A 27236-nucleotide genomic window follows, 5' to 3' on the forward strand; every position below is an offset into this window, starting at 1 on the left:
TGGCAAGGGGTTATTATTATTTTTTTTGCAAGCTCTATATTTGTCAAATGCTATCACAGGCAACATTAAGACAGCTCTACATATGGCCACCAAAAGGCATGTTCAAGAATAATCATAGCAGCTTTATTTCCAATTGCCCTAAACTGGAAAGCACCCAGATGTCCATCAGCAGGAGGATGGATAAACAAAGTGTGCTACGTCCATACAATAAGACACTACGCAGTGATGAAAAGGAAGAAACTCTGAACACAAGCAACACACACTCACATGCAGTAAAGTGAAAACATCCAGCTACAAAAGGCTGCATATTTCATGATTCCATTTATATAAAAACGTAGGAGAGACAAAACTAATCCAGGGAGACAGAAGTCAAAATAACATTTGCTTTAACAAGTTCTTGGCTAGAGTGAAGATCAGGAAGGCTTGGGGTGTTCTGGAATAAGACTTTTTTTTTTAATTTGGAGGTTGTTAAATGGGTGGAAATGCATGCACTCACAACCCTTAGTTCTTAATGTTTGTATACTCAATTTGTAGAATACTTGCCTAGCATGTGCAAGGGCCCCAGTTACATTCCCACCAAGCCACACCTTATTATATTAATTAAATATTTTAGTTAAAACGATTCATATGAAAATAAAATGGGATATGTTAAAAGAATGAACAAGTAAAAAAACAAAAAACAAAAACAAAAAAACAGGCCACTCTGGAGAATGCTCTGATTCCCTCTCTAACTACAACTGATGGAAAATTAAGCCCTTTACTAGACCTAAGCCTTCTGAGGAAGAACATAGCTCAATGATTCTCTAGGGTGAAGGTAGGTTTTTTTGTAACGGGCAACAAAGAAAGCAAAAAAAAAAAAAAAAAAAAAAAATCTTCAAAATGAGCATGTATTTTATAGGCACTACAAGTGGTACGTGAGATTGAATCTATTCTCCTTTAAAGTCATACATACATTCACCCATCATTTCATCCATGGACACTCTACCCCTTGTTCCACACTAGCTTACAATGTCACACATATTCGTTCCTTCAATAGGCACATACAGCACTGTGCACATTATATACACAGAACATAGAATGTTTGGATGTATATGGCCCTTGAACATGGCACACACACACACATTTATACATAGCAGAGGCAATCCCTACTCCTCCCAGGGTCCACTTTGGGCTGTTGCAGCACTGTCTGGGTAACCATCTTCTTCCTCTCTCTGCATCCATGAGCTCTGTCATCATCATTATCATCACCACCATCATAGTTCCTGGAATAGCCCTTGTGGACAGAGACACCTCAGAGCACACACAGCTGGGCACATAAAACCATCTGCTTGGAGCTACCTACCAACCATGAAATCTGTCCAGACACATCAGGTTTATGCCTCTTTCCCAGGAATTAGTATCCTGTAACCCCCCTCCCCCCAGCTTCAGCTTCAACAGGAATCTTGCAGTGACAGCTAGCCTAGACACTCTTCTCCCTCTCTCTTCATCCTACAGGCTATTTCCAGTAGAAGCCTTGCTTCACATCCATGTACCCAGATCAGCCCCAACCTTCTAGGCTATGGTGCCTGATTTCGAGAAGTAAGCAGAGAAGCCAGCCTATACTAGAAGGTGCCATTCTCTCCCTTTAGAATGTCAGTGCCTCCTCACTGTTGTCCTATGCCATAGGCTTGGAGCACAGCTGCAACCTTCAAATATTCTGGACATCCTTTCTTCCAGTGTTCTTAGTTACTGAGTCTTGGAGAACTACATCCATTGATTCAATTTCCACAACCATTGACTCTCTGGTTCTACTTCTGCACATGGAAAGTAGTGAAATATATCTCTCAGAGTACCTACAATGTCCTAATTAGTTTTTATCATCAACTCGACACACTTGGTAACAGGAAAGCCCAACTGAAGAACTGCCTCGATCAGACAGGCCCATGAGCATGTCTATAGGACATTTTTTTAAAATTGGTAATTAGAGTAGGAAGGTCCAACCTGCTATGGGTAGTTCCATTGGGACTATATAAGGAAAGTAGCTGAGCAAGCTTTGGGAATTGAGCCAGTAAGCATGCCTCCATGGTTACTGCTTTAAGCTCCAGCCTTGAGCTCCTCCTGCCTTGGCTGCCCTCTAAGTGAGCTGTAAGCCAAATAAACCCTTCCTCCTGAAAGTTGTTATTGTTTTTTTAGTTTTTGGGGTTTTTTTTGTTTGTTTTGTTTTTTGTTTTGGCCAGAATGATTTATTTGTCACAGCCACAGAAACCAAACCAGAACATGCAATTTTCTTTAAAAAAAAAAATCTATTGCAAAGATATACCTGCAAATGTGAGTGTCACAGCTTTTAAGTTAGGAGAATTGGAAACAACCTGAATATCAATCACGTTATACTCATCATCACAGTCATCACACAGTTATTACCCAGTCAGAGCAAATGTGGCACAGATTGGTTAGTCTTAACAGAGAAAAATATCCAAAGAGATTATGTAAAGCAAAAAAAAAAAAAAAAAAAAAAAAAAGTGTTACTTTCTCCAATCAGAAATTTAAGATAAATGCCAAGGTTGCTGGCCCATGTTTGGAGTTCCAGCACCCAGATTGGTAAGGGAAAATGATCATTGAGTTCCAGGCTAGCCTGGAAAACTTGATGAGATTCTCTTTCAAGAGAACATAAGAAAAGAGCTTAGCATGATGTCATACATATACAATTTTCATCACTTGGGAGGTGGAGGCCAGAGGTTTTGGAGCACAAAATCAGTCTTGGTTACATAGCGCGTTTGAGGATAGACTAGGCTGCATAAGATTCTAATCCAAATGAAAGAGAGAAGCAAAGGAATGTGTGAGGGAAGAAGAGAAAGGAAGGAAGGAAAGAAGGAGGGAGGGGGAAAGAGACTAGGAGGGAGGGAGAGACTAAGGCATTTATTCTAAGGTTTCTAACCCATTTTTAAATCTCTGATTGTTGATTCTCAGAGGCAACCATCCTCTGAAGCCAGGCAGAAGAACCAACATGAGTACTACTATTGAGTAGCTGTGACCATGGTGATGTGACAGTGTTTTCCTGTCCTCCCTGGTTAACATGCCGCATCCAAGAGCCACTTCTCTGTGCCAAGTGTGGTGGGCAAGACTCAACGCTTTCCCACTCAAAGTTGTATTTACAGCTATAAAATCAGAGAGGGCACCTTTGCAGAACTTAGGAAAAGATTATTATTGCTATAACAATTCTCAATCTATGCATACATACAATTCCTGATAAAGGCCTTTGCCCTCAAAAACAGAAGACAGTCACGTTAAAACAAAACAAAACAAAACAAAACAAAACAAAACAATAAAGACATAGTTAAGACAGGGCAAGCTATCTTACAAATAGATCCAAACTTGTAATGGAAATTACATCCAAACATTTATGGAAGCTTATTTCATTCTTAGTAATAGTCTAGGGTGGGCAATCCGTATCAGGAAGTTACATCATAAAATGACACTCTCTAGGCAGAGAAAATGCTACCATCTTTGAAATTAGCTTATAAGGTGTCCATGCGACTTTTTTATTTCATCTCTGACAATCAGCAGATAAGAAAAGAGCTTGAAAGAAAACCTAGGAAGCATTTATGGTTGAACCAGAAATGACATATTAGCCCCCTTTTAGTTGTTTTGATCAGAACTCAGGCATTCGTTATACATGCTGGGAGTCTGGGAAATGTAGTCTAACTGGGTGTCAAGGGAGATGTACAAAATATGCTTCGGCACCTAACCAGCAATCACTGCTACTGTGAATTAGGGAAGGAAACCTATCTCTGTGATAGTGTTTTTATTTGTGGCCAGTGTCAGAAAAGCCAATACTATTAAGGAGTCCTTTGTTCTGAGAAGCTTGGCTCTTTTCTTTATTGATATTTTGAGTTTTGTTTTGTTTTTAAATTATCATTCTGGAAGAACTCTAAGAAAACATCTTCTAAAGACTATTATCAAGGTTGTCTGGTCACTATCTGAGTTGAACCTAAATATCACTGGGAGCCCCCGCTCTGACTTTCACAAGATTTGAGATGCTGTCAAAAATAAATGCCAGCTCATCGTATTTTGTATGAAAGAGATGTCAGCATGCACATAACTCAAAAGTGCAGACAAGAAATTCCTGCACGGACGTTACTACTTCTTCCTCAAACAAGCTTTATATGCAGTCCAATGAATCCATGGACTTAATCATCAAAACTAAGAGGAAGTACTTTTCCCATTAAGCCAGCACTTAGTGGAACAATTCTTCTGTCTCTGTATGTCACGGACATAGACTGTAGAATCAAGTGCTCAGTTAGGATTCTAAGCTTTGGTTGCTTTCTTCTTTTTATTTAGGAAATTTCACAAAGTCTATATGGATAATTGATATCAGGGAAAGATGTGTACAACATGATATATTTCGTTCATTCATTCATTCATTCATTCATTCATTCATTCATACCCCCTGAATCAGTATACATTGAGTGATTCTTTAGAAATAGGCACTGTGAGTCCCAGCCTGGGGACACCAGGACAGACACACATTCTCTAACTGGTGAGAGAATTGTCTATAGGAGCACACAGGTGCAATGTAGCTGATGTCTTGCTGTAAGGGAAGCATGTGCAATCATAGCAGGAGTTCAATAAAAGATGATTAGAGACCCCTCAGTTATTTGCTATTTCTCTGGTTTATTTGTCACAGAGACACAAAGTTAGTCACCAGAAACCTTCGTATGTTTCTCAGATTAAATGAGTGGGCACGTTGAGAGAAAGGCAATGCTCCCGGATCTCTGCGTGCTTTATTTGTTGGATCCCTCCTGTAAAGCAGGCATTGTGCATACTTGTAAGTCATCCCACTAGGCAGGCATTGCCACCGCCTGTTGGATAGAGGCATCATTGAGGCCCAGCAAAGGACGCTTGTTCCCTTATGGACTGATCTGAGAATTCAATTTGGCTAGCTCCAAACACTGGGCCTTGACTCCTTTTACTACTTTCTGTCATGGGAAATAAGAGTGAGGAGACCCAGTCTGTCAAGAAACAGCTAGAGCTCCATCTCACTACTATGAAGAGGTAGTAAGGGAGGGTGTGAAGATCTCAGCCCCAGGAGACAAGGCATACACTTCTATGAGAGGATAAACTGTCATCATCCATTCATCAACTCAACAGTTTTTACTAAGAAACTGCTAGGTGCCAGGCGCTCGCTGTTCAAGGTGCTGAGGGATTTGATCATCAATAACACTGAGGTGCTGCCTAAAAAAGAGGGGAATACATTTGCTAAATATTTTGGTCATACAGGCAAGGCAATAGGCCAGGTACAGCATCATTCTTCATGAAGATGATTATGAAAGCGTGTGTTAGCAGAGTTCTGGAGTACGGTAATTTAATTACAAGGTGACTTTGAGCTGCAGGATATACTTTTCAAACTCTTGGAGAAGGTAAAGAATATGTGCATGGAGCAAGGCGGGAGACCCAGAGCATAAAACAAAAAATAACAATTGAGGCAGTCTTTTGGTGGCAGGATTATGAATGATATTCTCCTCCTATCATCCTTCTATATTTAACTTTAAGTACATCTTAATATTCTAATCACAAAAAAATTACTGAGAGTTTAAAGAGACTAGAGCTGCAAAGAAACAAAGGAGACTTCCTTGTGTTCCATGCTTTCTTTTCCTGGTACTTAGGCAGTCATTGGCAAGTCAGCGTGTACACAGGGTGATGTGTCACTTGTGTATCACACTGAATATCTTATTTAAACATGCAGCCTGATCATTTCACAGTTCACTCACAGGGGTAGCCTCAGGAGGAGATACGAGGAACTGAATTCCAGGCCTGCCTTTTCATTAGAGCACTCTGCCATTTTTCAATTAAGACCGGGTCACCTATTTGTTTTTGAAGTGCTGATGTGTAAAACCTCATTTTCCTTCCTTAGCACACCCACCCGTGCATCTTATTCTAATTTATTTCCATGGCCTTGGAAGAGTAGCAAAGAAACTGAGCTGCTGCGGCTCGCCTGTGCAAAGGCTCTGAAACCCAGTTGAACACACTAAGGGTTTGGATGAAAGGGCAGGCATTACTCATGGCGGCTTTGACAAAGTGAGAAAGGAGACTGAAAAGCCACACAGCCCTTCAGCGATGAACAAGCCTGGATGAATCAGTCAGCTTTAATCTAAAGGCTAGGGAAAAATTGTGTAGTGTCTCCATATACTACATTGCTTGCATTTTCTTTTTATTGAAGTGTCTTCCATGCTCTTGAATAAAAGGAGCTTCCTCACCCTACTTCCTTAAGTATTATACCTAGAAATGAAAATATCCTCACTCAAACTAGCAGGGTCTGTGAGGGGCCTAGGTTCTTAACATAAAACTCTGTTTCCTGCTCAAAATATTGTTTTAGAACACATAGCAGCTATGATAGAGAGACCACAGGAAACATCTGTGTATACAAACAGGGCAGCTCACTAGGAATAAAATGCATTATGCATCACAAAAGTCTAAATATTTTTATTAGCAGCATATTAACCAAGAACTGAAAAAAATAAGGTTCCCTAATAGCCTATCCCCCCTCTCTGCCATCAGATGTTTGCTTCAGTATTTCATTTTATTCTTAGGAGGGAAGTAACTCTGAAATCTTATCTTAGATTTTAGCAATGAGTTTTCTATTAAAAGTTATTTCTTTTCCATCTCAGACTGAGCAAAGCTCTGGGCCAAGGGGGTTAGGGAATTTGTTTCATAAAACTGACAACTTGGCAAACATTCAATCACTCGGCACTCCACAGCCCAGGAGAACAAATGAGTCCTTTTCTGATGCTGCTCCAGACACATTACGATGTATGTTCCACTGCTTTATTCCTGCCTCCGTGCTGTTTGCCTCCCGCAGCAAAAAGAAAAAGGAGCAGAAAGCACATCGAGAAATATGATGAGACCTGTGAGGATGTGAAATGAATCAATCATAATCTCATTTGAAAGTTGGAGAGAAATGTTCACATCGGATACGAAATTTCAGTGGCTGGGCCTGGCCTTGCTTTTGCAGACCAATACACTTGGGCTACCATCAGCCATTTTGTTGTCCTGAGCTCAGTGCTTCTGGCCATGTGGTTTTGAAGGAGGTGACAGTGGCTTTGATAAGAAAGATAAAGGAAGCCTTTGTCAGAGCCAAGAACAGGTGACTAGCTTACAGCCTGGCTATAATCCCAGGCATGACAGACCAGTCACCCTCAAATCCCATACTAGCAAGAACCCAGTTTGGAAACTTCTAGCTTAATAGCCTTAATTCAGAGCAGCCCCAGAAAATAAGGCATTGCAAAATGCCTTTCCTCTCCACCTCTTTTAAGAAATGGTAAGGCCTTTCCTTTCTCTTAGTACTCAGGCTTCAAATTACAATTTGAAAATTCTCAGCTGGGTGTGGTTGTTCATGCTGGTAAATCCAGTACCAGAGATACCAAGGCAAGAGAACTGTGTAAGTCGGAGACTGGCCTGAGCTACATAGTGAGTCCCAGAAAAGGCAGGCAAGACTATGGTGGGAGATGCTGCCTCAAAACACAACGTATCACAACAATAAAAACAATCTTGTGTTTGACATAGCTAATCTAAGCTACTGTTGAAAAGGACAATGGAGAGGATACAGGGGAATGCTGGAGGCTGGAGCGGCCTTTGTCTCCACTGGGTTGCTGGTGACACTGGCACGCTGTGTGTGGAAATTCTTCAAGGTGTAGACTTGGTAATATGTGGCTTTCCCCACTTTATGTATCCCTAAGTATTTTAGACAATCTGAAAATAAAAATCAAGGATGGATCCTTTTGAGGGCTTTCCCCATCTCTATAGCAAAGCTTTTCAAAAGGAAGTATTACCCAAATGGAGTGAGCTGTGTTGCCCTACTACTTAAACATTTTGACCTCTTTAAATCATATCTGGACTTAGAAAACCTTTGTAAAATGCTGATGCTATTATTTAAGGTTTCATTCACTGTATGCTTTATGCCTGGGAAGAATATACTGTAGGCTATTTGCCCTGACTAATGGCCTTTTCTCACAGTGATCCAGAAGGAAGGACACAGATGAATGACAAAGCTCACTGTCACACATAGGATCAGATTAGGACATTGTAGTGCCCTAAAGGATTGTGTCTTTCCACAGTCTCAGTCCCCACTGGGGCTTTTGTACCCCTTTGTTCCCTGAGGCATGTGGGAGGAATCTCATTCTTTCCTTTTGCTGCACCTAGTCTTATTTTCTCCTTTGTACTAGTTCTCTGAACCGAATTGCTCCTAGAGAGCCTGCCCCATTCATTCCTACAGTGAAGGGGTCCAAGGCCACCAGAAGAATGAACTCATATTTTAAGATGAGTAACTTGATTCTCTCTGATGTATTTTATTTTACTTTTATTTTTTTAGTGTTTAACTGACACAGGCACACACACACACACACACACACACACACACACACATACAAACACACACTTTGACTCATGTTTTGGAGTGCATGGTATTTATTCTTTCTGTATTTTTTTCCTGCATTCTGAATGTAGTTAAAGGCTTATACCAGGTCTCAAAGGGGAAAACTCTTTCATTGGCTCCCTGTTTCAAGTGTTCTCCTCGCCCTACCATGTACAACATGGTTTCTGTTTATTTCCTGATTTTCATTTTGTAAGAGAGCTAGTGGTGATGGAGGTGGAAAAAGAAAGCTTCTGAAAACTTCAAAATTGTAATTTGGTTTTGTAAAAGTTAGGAACAATGGAGAGTTACAGTCATTTTAGAAATAAAGGTCTGAGAGGTTGAATGCTGGTAGATGGTCCAGCTCTTCCGTGTGCCTATAAAAATAAATCTTTTCTATGAATGATGAGCCATTCATTCTGGTTCGCTTGGGACTCTCTGGATTTTGAAACTGAAAGTCTCATGTCCTAGGAACCTTTCTTAATCAGAGGGGAAAAAATTGAACAGATGGCCACTCATGCTGGTGGTAGGTCACCAGCCAACTCCGTTTATTAGCTGGCCCTTTTCAAAGCCTGAACCAGCAAGATCATTTACATGCCTGCACTTTTAAAGAAGCTTACTACTAAAAAAAATGTATGTACTTATAAAGTCTATTTGAAGCTCCCAAGGACTGTTGCTCTTGGGTATGTCCATGTCTTTCCAATTTGGTTATGACACACAGTATTTTTAATCTTCTGATCCATTCATTTATTTGTTTTTGTATGATAATTTATTCAGAACTAGGGGCTCATAAGATGACAAGTCCCCCCCCCCCCTCTCTCTCCCCTTCCCCAGCCTTCTTCACTGTGGTTCATTCCCTACAACAAGAAAGATCAAATATATAAGTAAGATATTGTCACTGGCCTCCTTGAAACTGCTCAGGATTAAGTATTAGTTCTTGATTAACACTAGCAAGAACCATTATGATCTGCATGTGAGCACCATTTCTTTGCATGGCTCTAAACCTACCCTTTGGCCACCTTGGTTTTCTTATTCATGAAAGAAAATATATGTTTCTAACAGGTAATATGTCATTTAAGTAGAAGCATATACATTAGATTCTGGTCAGGAGCTTTCAATTCACCTTAAATTTAGGGAATATGAAGCCAGTCCTTCACCTCCAGCATCAGAAGTGTCACCTCCAGCATCAGAGGTGTTGGAAAAGGGTAAAGGAGAAGGTAAAATATTAAGCCTGGTCCACCATAGAAAGAAAGAGGTAAGCAATGCATTTGAAGCAAGCACAGAAACATCCCCTGTGGATGAAAAGTGAAGAGCTTCATGCTCCAAATCCTTTCAGGGAGCCAATAGCAGATAGAGGTCAGTAAAGGAAGGTGGGCATAGTCATGAACAGCAGTGACAAAGATTAGCGAGATCCAGGGCTGTGAACTCATAGGAGTGTCCTCATTGGCTAGGCTCCTTTATGGCTAGGTAGCATGGAATTAAATGGTTGGAAGATGGAAGTAAATAAAAGCACATGACTTTCACATTTTTTCCTTCAATTAACAGGGGCAGACACCCTATGACAATGGGAAGAAGGCCTTGAGGACACACTATCTGCATCTAGATACTATGGGTCCACTATCAGGAGCCAGGAAACATGGGATTGTCAGAGATCATGATTCATTTGGGCTTTAGGAAGTGCTGCCCAGCTCAAGAGAAGGAAGGTTGGTATGAGACAAAGCCACAGGAATGACACATGATTTATGCTCTCAAAACACAACCAAAATAAAAAATGAACAGAGAAAACAGAGGGCAAGACATAGAGAAGAAAGAAACCAAGCATAGATTCTCTTGGAAATAATAAAAATAAAGCAGATTTGTACACACTTATGGAAAAAGAAGATGATTCCACATTACTGCATCATTCCAAAAACCAATGTCTTAGCCCTGACTTTTATAAGAAATTGTACCTCTTTCTTTCCACCTGTTGTTTTTTTTTTTTTTTAAACAAGAGAAGCCTTAATATTGTTCAAACCAACACTATTCAAAATATTGTTGATCAAGAATCAACACAGGTCACATCTGCCTTTTCGGCCCTAGTGCTTGTAGCTTTTGCCCTTCAAAATGAACGGTCATTGGGGGATATACTAAGGGAGTAGGGAGGAGAACCTAGTTTTGTTATCTGTCTTACTGGCTTCACTTGTCTCCTTTCTTAGCTAAGTACTCTGTCCCCATTTGATCACAGACAGCAGCAGATGGAACAGCAAATGGGCCACTCTGGCAGACTGCATTCTCACTCACCAGGGTGCTCAGACCATTCCTAGAGACCTTGTCTCTTCCTCCATCCTGTGCCTGGCTTTTCACAATACACACCCCCAACCCCAACTGCCCACAGTAAAGCCAATATTTTCTAGAATGGTTGTCACAATCAGCATTAAATACAACTGCTTGCCAAACAGAGGTGGGACTGGATGAAGGATCAGCTCCCTAGTACAACAGTACAACGGCAGGAAGGAAGCTTCTCTCAGCTGCTCTGAGTCAGGGACTAGGGCCATCGTAGCATGGGGTGGGGGTGGGGTAGAGGTGGGGTAGGGGTGATTCAAGTGCATACTAGAATACAATGGGATCTCAGGAAAGGATGAATGGTTCTGGATCAGGAGAGAGGAAGACTCAACATCTTACATAAAGCAGAAAGCAGAGAGGTAGCTTCTGGCCATGAAATCAGTACCTTGCAGTACTGTACTAGCCAGTGGAATTGTACTAGTCAGATGAGGTGAGAGCAATTAACACTTCTGGCCTTGTTCAATTAGCCACTCTTCCAGTGCTCATGGGTAACAGCTACTAGAACTGCCTCACCCCTCCATCATTGAAGAGAGTTCTACTGAGCATGTCTAAGATCCAAGGTGGGTAGTATGGCCTTGTACCAGTTACTAATCCATTCTGAACCCCTGAGCATTCCTCTGTGAAATGGGGCTTCAGGCATCCACCTTACAGAAATGACATGAAGTGGTAATCACCAGGTAGCTCTCCCCCTGGAGCAGGAATTTGGTAAGTGACCAGAAACACTGTTGTTCTTCTGATTCTCTGAGTAATCACTGGAGTTCTTTCCTAATGAAATGGACAAGCTCCGTTGCTTAAGATGGGCTTTAGTTTCAGCGTTTCTATCACAGATTTTAGAGTTTGTGTAAGCAGCTGTTATGGACAAGACAGGGGAAGAGTGCTATGCTAAAGCAGAATTTATTTCTTCCTAGCAGGCCCAAGAGGTGGCATATTGACTGAGAGGAATAGAGGATGTGCAGTTAGTCATTCTTAAAGCCAGAAAGCCTCGTTTGGTAAGGGGCTTTTCTTTTTCCTTCCTCCTTTTCCTCCCTTTTCACGTCTCCTCTCTCTTTCTCCTTCTCCCTCTCCATCCCTCCCCCCTCCCCTCCCCCGGTGTATTTCAGTTTTTCTTAGTCACTAAATTCCACAATGCCTGGAACAGCCAATATAATGACAGTAGACTTAATACTTCATGGGTTTTCCACCTAGAAATACCCAAGAATTCTTGAAACCTTCTTGTTGATCATTTACACTCTGACTTGCATGTGTGCTAAATATACCCCAGCCCAGACCATTTATACAACGTGAAGATAACCTCTCAGGACACCTGACTGCAGGCCAGTCAGGAACCTACAAGGAGAAGGTGTTAGGAAAACGAAGTGAGAGCTTCATGCATGTTGCCTTATTTTAAGCCCCTGGGAACATGTCTTTTAGCTAGGATGATGCCACCCGAGAAGCCCTTTAGCAAAAGGAAGCTGGCACAGCCCCCATAGAACAGCAGTTAAGAGAGCAAGCAGGAATCAGTCAGAGCAGGACAGAGAATAGGGCCAGGAGTGGGGGGTGGCATGCTTTTGAAGTTTTTACTCATAGCAGTGATAGGCAGAGCTGAAGAGAAGACGAAGGACATTTAAGCCCATGGGAACTGGCAGCACTTAAGGCATTTAGAAACCAAAGATAAAGGTGAAAGGTGAATGCTCAAATGTTCCTGTGTGTTGGCTCAAGTTTTCTCTCAAATTCTTCTGAAGAAGTAACTCCTTCATTCACATGGCTTTTAGGCAGAACCAGCTCTCTATGGTTAGAGAGCAGGAGAGGTGAGTAATGGATTTTCAGTAGCAGCCCCAGGACCCTTACTCGTGTTTTATCTGACTTTCTTTTTCCTTCCCTGTTAAGGAAGTTTTTAAAAAAGGCTATCCTTCCAGATATACTGACTCCTTGGGGATAAACACAGACTGCTTAAGATTATGGATAAGCAACATGTTCTTATAAGGAGGACGGGGCTTGAGAGAATCCATGGTTAAGAGTATACTACACTTGCAGAAGAGCAGAATTCAGTATCCAGCACCCATATTGGGCAGCTCACTTTGCCTGTAATTCCAGATCCAGAGGGATCTGATACCTCTAGTTTCTGTGGGCACACTCACTTACATGAACATATCCACACATGTACATACAATTTAAAAATAAAATGTGACGATTTTTAAATGCAGAATCCACGCTGGAGAGAGCTCAGTCAGAAAAGTACCTGTGCACAAGAGCTTCAGCGTGATCCCCAGAAACCACATTTGAAAGAATCAGAGCATGGTGGGGTGCACTTGTAATCCTGGTGCTGGAGAAGTGATGGTGGCAGTGGGGGGAGGTGGCATCCCTTAAGGCTCACTATCCAGCTACCCTAGCTCACATGGTTAGTGCAAATCAATAAGAGAATATGTCTTAAAAACCAAGGTGGATGGTACCAGAGAAACAACAGCCCAGATGTCCACTGGCCTCCATACACACACACACACACACACACACACGAGTAACAGAAGAATTAGACAACTTTTAATTTTGTTAACTAAAGATATTAAAACCTAAATGTCATCAGCTATCTTGATTCATCATAAAGAGATTTTAACACTAAGAAAAAAAATGAGCAAGCCCTGACCTCAGGTCCAGCTACCCAGCTACAAAATGTGTACACCAAGCTGGAGGACCTGGAGTGGGTTTGTCTCATCTGGAAGAACAGAGAAGCCTCTTCTGTCCTTTCTTAAAAACAAAACAAAACCACCATGAAAACCAAAACCCTGCAAGTGATATGCCACAAACAATCTTAAGACAAATGATCTCATGCTGGTATTTTCATATTTAATTATTTCATATTCAGTGTGAAGGGTTAGTGGAGTTTGTTTTTCATGAAGAGAAATTACAGCCAGAGCTAATTGCTCAATCTGAAATGTATCCATGCATTTTTTAGATCTTGGAAAAGAAGCAGTAATGTTGCTGAGCTTTAGCAAGGAGCATTGTATTAGAAAAATATAGATGGGAAATGTATAGGAAACATAGACCTGTACCATCATCAAAGCCCTGATATATGTAGCTAAAAAAGCACCCACACTTTGTGCTTCCTTGACATTTGTCTTATTTATAAAACACAAAAGGAAATTCATCATTACAGGTTCAGCCATTTCCTGTCCATTGATTTGTTAGCCAATCGATGGCTTCTGCAATCTGAAAAAAAATAATAACACAGGTTTCTATGACCCTTCACAAGTGAAGCGTGTTCAGCTAAGCCTAATAAAGAGAAAAACATCAAGGACCATCTGGAAAACACTCTTCCGGAGTCACAAAAGATAGTGGCATCCTCTGCCCAACCTGCTATAAATAAGAGTCTCAGAAAAAGAAAGGGGAAAAAAAAAAAAAAAAAAAACCCACGCTATTTTCAAATCTGTTTCTGCTTAATACAGCTGCAATAGAGTTTATTTACCCTTTTCCTATAGCAGGGAGACTGTTTGCATTTTTTATGACAAGGGTCTAAATGTTTTTCACAGCCATTTCCATTGCCATTATTTTGAGGAACAACATACCACTCAGAGCTGTCTGTTTGTTTCTGCAGCACACAGCAGTGGCCCCAGTAGCCTCTGCACTATGCCACCAGCCTCTAAAGCCAAGATTTATGATCCTGTTTCCTCTTCCAGAGTTGTAACCATCATCCTGATCTGCAAGGTACTGGTAACTAAGAATGATCAAGTGTCTCCTGCTGCAAATCTATGATTTATCTGCCTGGGTTCAGCAGATTGTGGATTACTGCAAGCTTATTGCTTTTCCCTTTTCAGCAATAGGAAAGACTTAAGACACCCTTTAATCGAGGCTAGAACTTACCAAGGAAGGTGGCCTTGGCAAGTCACTGAGCATTCATGTTTTCATCTTCATTCAGCACCTAAGCCTACCAGGGAGTTCTTCTCTATATGACTTTCTGAATACCAAAGATACTCTGTGGAAAAGATAAGCTTGATAGGAGTGGCTACAAAATTCACCATCCCCAACTGGTTTCCTTTCTGCACACCTGCCCCTTTACAAGCATCCCTGCGAACTCATTCTACTCAGAGACTGCTATAGCCAGGGTAAGCTGGGAAGATTTTCCTGTATACAGAAGGATCCACAATTCTGTCTTTGCTTTTCCACATGTGGGCACAATACCTTCGAGAACACACATGACTCTTCTACCTAGTCTTTAGAAAATACGGTTCAGAATTTGTCCTGATGATAATTTGTCATGTTTTCCTGCTATCCAAAGGACCTCGGCTGGCATCATTTTTCCTTAAAAGGGTTTCCCAACTGGAGGTGTTTCTGACCAGAAACAGCTCATGTGAGGGGTGGGAGAACCTATACAATGATTGCTGAATAGGCCTCATCTTGCCACCACTGGCTTTTGTTCTCAAGAGCACTACAAGCACAGAATGTAGTGGTGAGAAAAAGGGATATAGCAGTCTGTTAAGGACAGAATGCTCCTAAATCCACTAAAGGGCTAAATCCATTGGCTCTGAAATTAAGCTGCTACAGGAAAAAGAACAGTAGCGGGGGCAGTGGCTTTGATGTCATACCTGGAATGGAATCAGATGTGTATAAAACAGAAATTAGGGAGAATAAGCCTGCTCTCTTAGTTAGAGAAGCTGCAAGTTCCCATAACATGTCTTCCACTTACCTATGACTTATTCAATTGCTTGCCTCGAAACATTAGAAAAAAATAATTCCCAATGCTTAGAAATCTTATAGACACTTCCACAATTAAAATCAAGCATATGACCCACTTCCAACTGCTAATTAATCCCACCCCGTGAATTGTACATATAAAATCCAGAGGACGGACATTGCAAATTGAAATTTTTGTAAAAAAAAATTCAAATTGAATTTTCTGAAAACCACAAATTATTAAATTTTGCACTAGACCAGTGTTTCTAAACTGTGGTAATTTTGTCACAAATGGGCCTTTTGGTGGGGTTCAAGATAGGGGAAGGTGTAATGACACTGGTCATTGGTGAATAGATAACAGGAAGATTTCTGAATATGCCACCGTACTCAATCCCGTCAGTCTCCCACAACAAAGACTGGCCTCGACCCAAATGTCAGTAGGACCAATACGAAGAAACTACTCCAGATAAAGCCAAAGAAAGATATACAGCCCTTAACACACATAATCTTGGCAGTCAAAAAAAGAGAAATGATTTACTCTTTTCAAAATATAAGGTTAGTTTATACATGTGTTCACTAAGGACATAAGTACTGTTTTTCTACATACATGAAAAAGATTCTCAGCCAGTATCTTGGAACAGTAAAGAAATAGCAGGACAATGGTATATTTAAAATGCCTGTTTCACCAGTTTAAACAGATGAAAATTAATATCTCATAAAAATAAAATGATTGTCTAGTGATGTTCCATGTAAAACCAAAATCAATATATTATGTCTCACTTAAACTGCAATTAGGGTTGTTTCGTTTAAAACAACTAAAAGAAAATTCCATTCTTTCTCATGGATTTTTTTTTTTTTTTTTGCTAGCTGGGTTTAGCATTCTGAGCATGAGCATCAAAAATAAACAAATAGACAAAAGCCTTTCTTAAAAGCAGATTTGTACAGAGCACAATAAGCTTCTGGGATCATTTCATTGTATTCATATAGATTCAGTCATTCTTTAGTGAACAAAACATGTAACCCATTCTTTTGGTTATGCTTGCCTGCCTGTCCAAATGCCCTCAAAACTGGGATGATGGATAACATGCTTTGGCCCGCTATACCAATTAATAGTAAGCAAAATAATTCCATAGAGCCAAGATAGGACGTTCTGACTGGTGTGTGTGTGCTGGTGGGAAGGTGGGAAGAGGATCTTTCAGTCAATTTGTTTTCCAAGAATTGTAAAAACAGGTGCTAAGATTCCCTGGGATTTATTTTTTAAGTTCTGGAACATTCTATGTGGGTCTGCAGTGCCCCCAGCTTGGGAGGTGGGGGATGACTGCAGGGGAGGGGGTGAGCCTACGTTCTTCAAGTAAGCTTAGATTTGCTGGGTTGAATCTGTAAAGAGAGGCAGCCTGACAGATACATTTGGACTCTCCCAGACCTGGGTTTCTTTCTCCAAATTATAAGGCAAAAGTAGCCATACATACAAAGGCAAAATAATATTCACAACAAAAAACGCCCCCAACACACCCAGTCTTGGCTGCCAGCAAGGCTTTCTCTGTCGCTGAAAAAGAACAGTTGCTCTGGTGCAGCTGGAGAAGCTTTTCCAGGGAACTGGTAATACCCTGGCTGTTAATGAATTATTTTTCGCCAGAATGTCGGATTCTTCCTGCGCTCCAGTAAACAGTCTGCTTCTGCCATGGGAAACAAAGCAGCTCCTTCCGAGGAGCCTGAGGAGGTCAGCCAAGGGTTCCCTGCGGGGGCAGCGCCCTCAGGAGCCAGAGCCACAGGCGCCCGACCTATATATAAATCACCACAGTCCCAAGTTCATTATCCCATCTCTCTCCCAGCTATTCATGCCTTGCCTAGCACCCAGGGAAGGGTCCAGGAATGCACGGCCATGGCTGAGATGATCCCAAAGTGCCAGATGAAAAGCCCCACTCCTGGGGTTTTCTCAGGTAAATCATGTGGTATTATTGGGTTGTATGATATTGGCTTGCTTTGAAATCATTCTGCCGTTCTTTACAGAAACTGTATCTTTGTTGTTGCTGCTTACATGAAGCTGTCAGAAACTAAGTGTGGATCTTTTCTTCTGTAAGAATGGCCCCAGCTCGAGACAACCTACTCTTGGTATGAGGCTATCTATCTACTTGGCACATTATTCTCCAAGCACAAATCCCTGAGAAAGATATCATTTTAAGCTGTTACTAGGGCAGGTATGAAAGAAGTTGGTGGTCTAGGCAGGAGCTAATTCTCCAAAGGATGAGAGCATAGGCTGGGTGTTCTGGAGAAGCGAGAGCAGAAGAAAAGGAAGAAGCCATTTTGTTCAAGCTAGTCTAACCTTTAGGCCCTTACCGTGCCTTGAATTCTGATGTGGGTTTTCGCAGCCCACGAGTCTCAGAACAGAATCACAGGCATGCCTGGTGGGGAACTCCCCAAATGGCTCCTTAGTTACTGAAAATCACGATTGTCTAATGTCAGCCATTGTGCATACTGAGTCAGCACAAGGCCTTCCATCTGTCATAGAGACAGAGGTAGTTAACTTCCCACTCCCCAGCATATTTGTAGGTGCTATGACATCACAGCATTGGTGGGTAGCATGTTCCAGGGCACTGGTGTGGGATGGAAATCGATAAGCAATCTAAGAATGTTCTAGTTGTCACATTAAAATTAAAATAAACAAGTAATATTAATTTTAATTTTATATCACTTGACCAATATATCCAAAATATAATTTCACCACATCACAGTATAATTTCAAATGCTGAATGGGACATTTCACATTCTGTTTTGTACTCTTAGAAATCCAGTGATATAGTGCACTTACAGCATACCTAATTTGGGACAAGCTGCCTGTCAAGCATTCAATAGCCATGTGCACCAATGGCTTTTGTATGCTATAGTACTCATATAGAATATGACCATTAAGAATTTCTAGTAGCGTGGAGTTCAAAGGCTAAAAAGCTGTGGGAAGGGGAGTGATAGACATGAAGACAGTGGGCTCCAATATTCTTAAACGTATGGAATTGTTAGCTGATGATAACAATAGAAAGTGAAACTATGAAGATTGGAATATTCTGGAAGCCCAGTGGAGATTCAAATAGGAATTTAAGAAATACACAGAAAAGATGCATAATCTGAAGGTTTGTGTGCCACCCCTGAAATTCATTTGCTAAAATTTTAAGCCACAAGGTAATGGGATTAGGGGGTGGGGACATCCAAGAAATGATTAGATCATGAGAATGGAACCCTCATCAAAGGGATTAGTGTCTTTATAAAAGGGACCTCAGAGGCCAAGAGAGGTAAATCAGTGGTAGAACAATTCCTGAACATGCACAAGGCCCTGATTCAGTCTCTAGCCCCAGAGACGAGAGAGGGAGAGAGAGGGAGTGAGAGAGAGAGAGAGAGGGAGAGAGAGAGAGAGAGAGAGAGAGAGAGAGAGAGAGAGAGAGAGAGAGGAAGAGGGACAAGGAGACAGACAGACACAAACAGAGACAGACAGCGAGACAGCGAGACAGAGACAACGAGACAGAGACAAAAACAGAGAGAAACATCCAGAGAACTCACTTCTGCTCTTTGCCATAAGAGAACACAACTGTCTATGAATTTTAAAAGGCCTTCCTTCACCAGACACTGAGTTTGAGTTTGATAGCAAACTGATCCTGGATCTTCAGTCTCTGGAACTGTGATAAATTTCCATTGCTCAAAGGCATGTAGTTTAGCCAGTTTGGTTACAGTAGCCCAAACAAACTAAAACAGATCAAGGATATATTTCAGGGGCGGTCCCACATATGTGGAGAAACCACTAAGTACAGCCAGCATTACTCCAGGCAGCTGCTGGTTGAACTACCTCCACCTTCACTGTTCTGGTTTGTTCAAGGCGGGGGCTGTGATAGAAAACCACCAAAGCCAAGTACATCTTCCAATAACAATTGTGCATTAGCAATCTAATTTGGTGAATCAGATACAGAAACAGAAACATGATCAAATTACATGTGCCTGTGTCTATGCCTGTGCCTGTGCATGCATATATGTTTTTGTGTGCTCTTGGCAAGAAAAGAAAGGGTCATGTGTGACATCCAGAAGGACTATGTAGCTGCCAAAATGGCCTTCTCACCAGCTGCCATCAGAAGACAGAGGAGAGCAGTAGATTCAAGAGCTCATCAAAAATTGGGAGTCACAAAGGGGAGGCCATGAGTGCAGAAAGATTGAGATGCTGGGCACCCAGGCAGATGATCAGGTGGGAGGGAGAAGTGGCAATCAGAGGCATTCTCCAAAGACAAAGAGCTTCCAGCTCTCTAGCAAGGATGTCACTCTGATCCCCAAATCAAGCTTAATTCAGAAGCCCACACAGGCTTTTGTGCATAGGAAAAGTGCAATTAGCCATCTTTCCCTTCATAGACAGCCTCATTCTCTGAGGTACTCCTCATATTCTCATCAGAGAAGCAGCAGTCCAAAGCCCCTCATTTTATGCATTCAAATGCTGACTCTTTGGTGGTTTTAGAGTTACTTAGGCCTAAAGGCTATCATCTGATTGGAAGGAGGTCCAGAGCCTTGCACAGCAAATCCCCTCCTCATATTTGCTTAGTATTTGAGAAATGATAAAGCATCAGAACTCACCTACCATTTGGTCCCACCATAGACCTTGAGCATCTCATCTGCATAATGAAATTAATAATCTGGCCGCACAGTCTCAAAAAGGCATTGTAAGGATTAAATCTGGGTTTGTCAGAATGGGGTCAAACAGGAGCACGACGCCAAAATCTACGAGTCACCATCAAGCATACAAACCTCTGGATCTCTCTTGCTCCTTCTCCCTTGACAATGATTTATTGCTCCCTCCAACACTGTTCACTATATCAACTCCATCATCTGGTCACTCAACTTTCATTTAGCTAAAAATTGTAGGTGTGGGGGGTTCTTAAATGAAAGGGCACCACCTGAATTAGGAACTGGTTTGGCTCTACCAGGCACATGTGCACAACAGTGGGGCCTCCACTGGAGGGTCACACACACACACACACACACACACACACACACACGCATACACACACAGACACCACACTAATTTAGGTAGCATATTTTGTGAAGGAGGTATGGGTTGAGGACTCTGGCCTTTGGGAGAAATAAATAAGGGACATTGAACAGGAACAGAAAGACATATTGCTGTTGAAAGGCTGGAATCAGACCAGGACTGACAACTTCTCTGAGCATTATCTGTTAAATAATGCTTTGCTGGGCTCACAAAGTTACTGAGAAGGTTTGCCACATATTCAGTGCCTGGCAGATAGGGCAAGAACAAATGTTAGCTTCCTTTCCAATTTATTTCTCTCTACTTCCCTCCTCCCCAATAATCTAAGGTCAGAGGAGGGGCCAGAAAACAGGTACTTGCTATTTGCTTCTTGTTTGAGCACACACTATGTGCAGTTGTCTGCATATACAGAATAGCTCCATTCCAGGCCAAGGGTCTCCCCAGTCTCTGGGTTATTGAACTATAATCTTTTGGCTGCTGCCACTGGAGCTCACAGACCACATTTTCTCACATACCTCCAAATTGATGCTTTTGTTTTTGGGTTTTTTGTTTTGTTTCTATTTGTTTGTCCTTTTCATTTTCTTTCTTTTTTTCCCCTTCATTTTTGTCTGTTTTCTAGGTGAAAAGTGTTGTGGTTTGCTTTATACTGTTTGCCTAAATGCCCACCCATCAACCTGCTCTCCAGCCAGCACCAGACACCACCTGGAAACAGTTTTCTCATTTGCTCCTGGGATGAGCAGGTCTTCCTAGGCCAAACCTCCCTGCATGTGGTCTTGGAATCTGAATAATAAAGGAGCCCCTAAGATAGGCTGAAGGATCCCCTGAGTTGGTGCCAAAATAGTCAGCAGCTTCTTGTCCCACAAGTTTCAGTGTGACTTGGCTCTAAGTGCTATGGCCACCTTGGGCATGCACCCCCCCCCCCCAGTGGGCATCTGTCAGGCTGAGAAGGGAATAGCCTTTTGCAGTGTGTCTGTGGGGAGGGGAGGGGGCTGTCTTAAATTTGGGTACGGCTTCCCTGAGCTCCTAAGTGCCAGAGCATTTTGATGCTACCAGGCTAATGGCTTATGATTCTGTGTCTTTGGACTCATCCTTGCTTCTGAAAGTAACACAGCTCCCCACGTTTTCCTTCTGGGGGAAAAAAAACGAAGAAAATCGCGGTATGGGTGTATAGTGCTACTCTAGGGCGGTCTATCTCCCCACTAGCCTCGCTACTGTACTTCTGGTATCCCACTGTAACAAAGGCTTTGCCACAACCCCTTTTCAAAGTTAGCTGAAGTCTCTTGGTTGGCCAGCACACAATTGTGCTGACTCTAAAGGAGAGAAGGGAAGAAAACGGTGGGAAAGAGACCCTGGGAAAGCAAAGAAAAACCTGCCTGATGCAAGAGAGGCTAAGAACTGTTTTCTCCCTGCCGACTGCTTTTCTCTGTGTTCTCAGGAGAAGCTTCCAAGAACTGGCAAAAGAAAGGGATCGCACCAGAGGATGCGAGATAATGCTAAAGCAACAAAAACAAAGGCCAAATGAAACAGAGCGAGCCATGAGAATATGTGGTTATCAAAACTTTGTTTGGCCGTATCTATTTATCATCGGCGCACACCCGGGCTCTGCGGAATATCATTCTGTTGATGTCACTTATCCTCAGCAAAATATTTACACATCCTTAAAAAAACGCCAGATGAGGGAGGCTGGCTCTCTCGCTGCTGCAAGCCGCTTCTCAAGTCCATTGCCAGGTTCGGGCAGCTCAGAGGTGGGTGGTACCAGTGGGTACAGGTAAGAACAAACGGATAGTTTTAGGAATGTGGCCATCTAGGCGCTGTGCCCTGCCCAGCCCTGCCCACTTCTCTACCTGACTCTGGAAGAAGCAGCCTCATCCCCCAGCGCTGTCTCCTCTACCCCTCCCTTTCTCATTGATTAAGTTCCCAAACCATTGTTGAAGCTGGATTGTCGCCTTTTAAAAGCTGCGAAATTCATTAGGCTTCTCTCTTCCAAAAGAGAAATATTCATAAAAGTTTGTCAGTTAGAAGGGAGGCTGACTAAGTACCACGGGGTGGGTGACAAGTCACTCTTCTCAAAGCCACGGTCTTCCTTCAAGCCTATCTGTCTCTCCACCCATCCTTCGTGCCCCAAATCCACTCCGCGGACTTCGGAGAGGGAACACAAAGCAGCAGCTGTTTGGCAAAATTTCGACCCCCTCGCCAACAACTGTGGTGGGATGCCATTTCCCCACCCAGGCGGAGCTTATCCTGAACAATAGTAGGGGTTTAAATGACAAACAACACACACATAGAGCAAGCCCAAACCCCAGAAAAAAAAAAGCTAACGCGCAGGAAGGCAATAATGCAATAACTCCCTTCGCAGCGAAAGACGCCACTGAAATGCACGCATATAAAAAAAAATGCAGCCAGAACGCTGCTTGGTGCCTAACATGGCAGAAAGCCGGGGCTGGTGTGGCCACCCCGGGTCTGGGCACTGTGGGGCACCGGGGCTCCCAGGGCGCCCACAGGCACTCACCCTGCTCCAGCGGGATGCGGGACTTGCTCAGCGGCACAAAGAAGATCCCAGCACGATCTGGCAAAACCTAACTTTCCACCCTGCTCGCCAGGGCCGCCAGATACGTCAACAGAATCCATCTTTCGAAGGGCCTGGAAGGCGCCTGGTTTTCCTGGCCGGGGCAGAATGGCAGATACCAAGACAAGCCCGGTGCGGTGCCTGGGCACGGAGCGCACTTCGTGCCGCCCTCTAAGTCCAGTGCCAGAGCGGGTGGCGGCCCAAAACCCACTTCTGGGCCCCCGCCCCACTGGCTGGCGCCGCCTTCCCGACTGTCCTCGGCCGGGCCGGCCAGTGCGTAGCGCTGGCCAGCAGGAGCCTGGCCTGGGAGAACCGCACAAGTGGTAGCCTGGGTCCGCGTCCCCGCCCCCGCCCGGCCCTCCCCGCTAGCCCTGGCCTCTGGGCGCCTTCCTGCCCCCGGGAGCAGGCAGGCCCCTCCCCGGGCTCCCGGCCCCGCCAGGCGCGCCCAGCCCGGCGCGCCCCCTGCGTCCCGGTGACAGGTCCGCCTGGAGAGGGCTGGGGGGTGACCCCGACCCGCACTGGGGTGCCGCAGCCGCTACCTCGGGATCCCGGCCGCCGCCTCCAGGAAGCCACTGGGTGGACGCTGGCGTCTGAACTCTCTTGGTTTGGCCTTGCCGCTGGGCGCCTGAAGGGGGTGCACAGCGATGGGAGCCTCTGTCTCTGCTGTCACCAAGCTGCTGCCGCTGCCGCCACTGCCGCCACTGCCGGTTGTGTGAGTGCTTGTGCGCCTGTGTCCGGGAGAGTGTGTGTCTGCGTGCAGCGCCTGGCCTTTACTATATACACCAAGGGGTGGGAGGAGGCGGGGAAGGGGAGGGCTTGGGGGAGGTGGCGGAGGAAGGGGAACGGGGGGGGGGGGGGGCGAAAGGGTACCCGGGGAGGCGGTGGCAGAGGAGGGACAGGTGATCTCGCCCACGGGGAGGGCGTGGTTGTGGGCGGTGCGGGGTGACAGGCTGGGGAGTTGGAGGCGAGCTGAGCTGAGCTGTGTGTTTGTGTGTGTGTGTGTGTGTGTGTGTGTGAGAGAGAGAGAGAGAGAGAGAGAGAGAGTGCTCGCGCGTGCTCGCGCGCGCGCGTACACGCGCGCGTGCATGAGTGTCTGTGTCTGTGTGTCTATCCGTATGCTCTCTCTCCGGTTGGGAAGGCCTGGAGGAGTGAAGACCTTGCTGCTTCCAGGAGATCTGGAGACCGTTCTAGACCTTAGGATGAAAAGCAAAAAAGAGCAGAGCCCTGAAAGGGAAAGTGTTTGGTTCATGGAAATGGGAGCACTCAGAAGGAATAGCTAGCACCCTTCCTAATATGCCTCAGGAGATTGTGGTCTAGGTCAGAGATGACACTCCCAAGGTGGGACATTAGCAAAGACAAAATTAGCCCAGAAACAGAATATCATTTCAACAAAGATGTGATTCACATATGATTTTAACATTTATTATGCACCCAATGTTTGCCAGATAATGGGTTATGTAGGTACTGGAGTTACAGACATGATGAATATGTGGATGGTGACCGGTAAATAAACAGTATTAATCAAAAAGTATTACTGGTCATCAAAATTGTTTTAAGTCCAAATCCTTTTTAAAATGTTTTAAGGATGCAAAGGAAGCAACTGCATTGATTTAATGTATCCTCAGTGGTGCTGAGGGTTTTTTTTTTCTGTTAAAACAGGATGATGATATTTAAGAATGAATGGTATAACAGGAATTACTTTAACCAGGTCAGAGAACAGTATGACTCCTTTGTACACTCAAACCCCTCCAAGCCTCAGCACTGTGGTTATGAATTGTGGCCTTTCTCTAGCAGAACTTGGGGGTGACAACAAGAACACAAAATACTTAGAGAGCTTTCACCTCAACCCACCTGTTCATAGCAAGGACAGGAACCCGCACTGATATTTATAAGGGTTCCTGCTAACCACGATGTTATGCAAACCTAATGTGGTAGCATCCAGGGCTAAATTATGACCTCTGTGGGAACTTTGTGGAAGTCCTCCATAAAAAAAAAAAAAAAGATACTAAAAGTTACACTACAGTTACATTTGTGTTAGATGAATAGCATGCATTCAGTTTCAAGTAAAGCGTCTTTTTTTTTTTTTTTTTTTTTGGTTTGGTATGGGTTTTAAATCCTTAGACTGTTTCTGTATGTACCTTTAGAATACACTGTAGTGCTAGGGAAAGTCACTCAGCTAGGACCCATCCTTCATACGGTATTTTCGTTTCTTGAAAAACAGCTCACTTAATGAGAAGTCAGTTGATACAAGGACAGAAAGATAAATAATCAAATTTTGAGAGCTGATAATATCTTCCTACTTTTTTTTTTTCAGATGGGATTTGGGAGTTTAAACCACCCTAGAATACACAGTACTTGTGGAAATATTTACCTGTGGACATGTCTTCAGTCGTTTCGTTGATTTTTCTCTGTTCGGGGTTCTTGGATCAGATATGTAATGTGTTCGTTGCCAGAACCTGACTTGAATATAGCTAAAGACACAGCTGGGTAATTATAATTGCCCAAGTTCATGGATGAAAGATCCATAAAGGTCTTCTGTGTGTGGTGGGGAATGTGTGTATACGGTAGACACTTGATAAATATCCTGCAAGGCAATTACTAGCCTGTTTCTTTTGTTGGCTTCATCACAATGCTGGTTAATGTTTGATCCTCCCTGGCAGTTGTGATTCATATAGCTGCCCTTTGAGGTACCTATACTCTCAAGAATGATTATATTGATTCAGACCAATGCATAATAAGCAGACATCTTGACTCCCATCCCTCCAAAAATGTACAGTGGCATCTTCCTACATTTCCACTCAGGTTGTTCTTGATGAGAGAAGTGGGGGGGAGGAGGGGAGGAGATATCCATAAAGAGCTGGTCTGCTTGGGAGATTAGAGTGTGTTTTGAGGAAGAAATGGAGCATGAATATGGAAGAAGTACTTAAGAAAGTAGAGAAAGAACATGCAAAACAGCAGAAAAGTTATAACAATCTTCTAGGGCAGGCCAAGCTTGCTTTTTGAGATCTATAATTTTATTACTTGCTGACAGTAAGCAGCAAATATAAATTTATATATAATATTAATTAATTATGTAAATATATATAATTAAAACTCAAATAATGAATATTTATTTATTTATTTAAACATCTGCACATATCCAGTCACTGAGTTTAAAATGTCAGTTAGGAAGATGGTTAGTGGGTGGTTGCTGACCCCAATTGCACACTAATACATAACATTTAACACAGCATGATAGAATATGATACACAGTAAGCTATGAAATAGGCTAGGCAAACACCTATCAGGAAGAGTGGCAAATGATGCAGGGCAGAGGAGTCAAGAACTTTTGAACAGGCATGTTAACAGTTATGCAGTGCTGAGAGATAAATGGGAAGTCTCTAAAATAAGGGGAAGGCATTATAAATGGAAGGAGCAAGAGGCACTAATGCTTGGATATAAGCATGATCTAGCCACTAAATCTTTTATGAATTTGGAATGGTGGCTGTGTAGAATAGAGGAGGGGGCTAGGTGTCACTTGAGATCCCTAGTCTGATCTCTAAAGGAGTTTTTCATTATGATAATCAGAAACCATGAAAATGGGCTAAACAATGTAGTGATAAAGGAGGGTATAGATTGAGGACTGACCAGTTTGTAGTTTGATGTTAATGGGTGATTGACAGGGTAGGTAAGATTGAAAGCTGGAAGACAAATTGAGACTGTCCATATTTGCAATAATGAGAGATAGAGTCAAGGCAATGTAGACACCAATGAAGAGTGAGAACTGGAGCCAAGATGTAGACTCAACTAATGTTTGGGAACCAGAGAAAGTGGAGTGGCTGATTCATGTGTCAGGGTAGGTAGTGTTTACTCAAGGAGAAATAGAAGACCCTGGGAAACAGATATGGAACTAAAGATAATAAATTCATTGCAATTCCAAGACAAGGACTGGAATGTAAAAAGCTGATTTAGTGATGGACAGAACTCTAGTAGAGAGGTAAGGAAGGCAAACTGAGATGTCAGTGCAAGAGTGCAAGACAGGGTATTATTGGAGCCAATGTCCACTCTGGGCAATTGGAATTTAAAGCCATGGGAGATCATTCTTGGGCACCAGGTGAAGAGGTGAACAGTGAAGGTGGGTGTGGAGTGCTGATTTTCCCGCAGATGGAGAAAGTTCTTGTTAAGTATAGAGAGATCCTGGTAGCTGCACGAATGAGGAGCACATGGAAATAGTAACAACTAACATCTAATGAATGGGTGAAATGTCAAGCAGTATCTGTCCCCGGGAATTCTAGGTAGCTTGGTTTGAGTCTGCTGAGTAGCCATAT

The 27236-nt window shown here is 43.0% G+C and overlaps 1 protein-coding gene across 2 annotated transcripts in view; it reads right to left on the bottom strand.

The window, feature by feature from the left end:
- RAI2 (retinoic acid induced 2) overlaps positions 1-23663 on the bottom strand; it is a 60619-nt gene extending 36956 nt beyond the window's left edge. The window contains exon 1 of one of the 2 annotated variants that reach the window (XM_080910925.1): positions 23469-23663. The gene's annotated coding sequence lies outside the window, so the exon portion shown is untranslated. Of the gene's footprint in view, positions 1-22872; positions 23125-23468 lie in introns of those variants that run through there. The other variant, XM_080910924.1, reaches the window with a different exon arrangement.
- Between the last annotated feature and the right edge of the window lie 3573 nt (positions 23664-27236).

Source organism: Micromys minutus, assembly GCF_963924665.1.
Source record: "Micromys minutus genome assembly, chromosome: X".
NCBI lineage: Eukaryota > Metazoa > Chordata > Mammalia > Rodentia > Muridae > Micromys > Micromys minutus.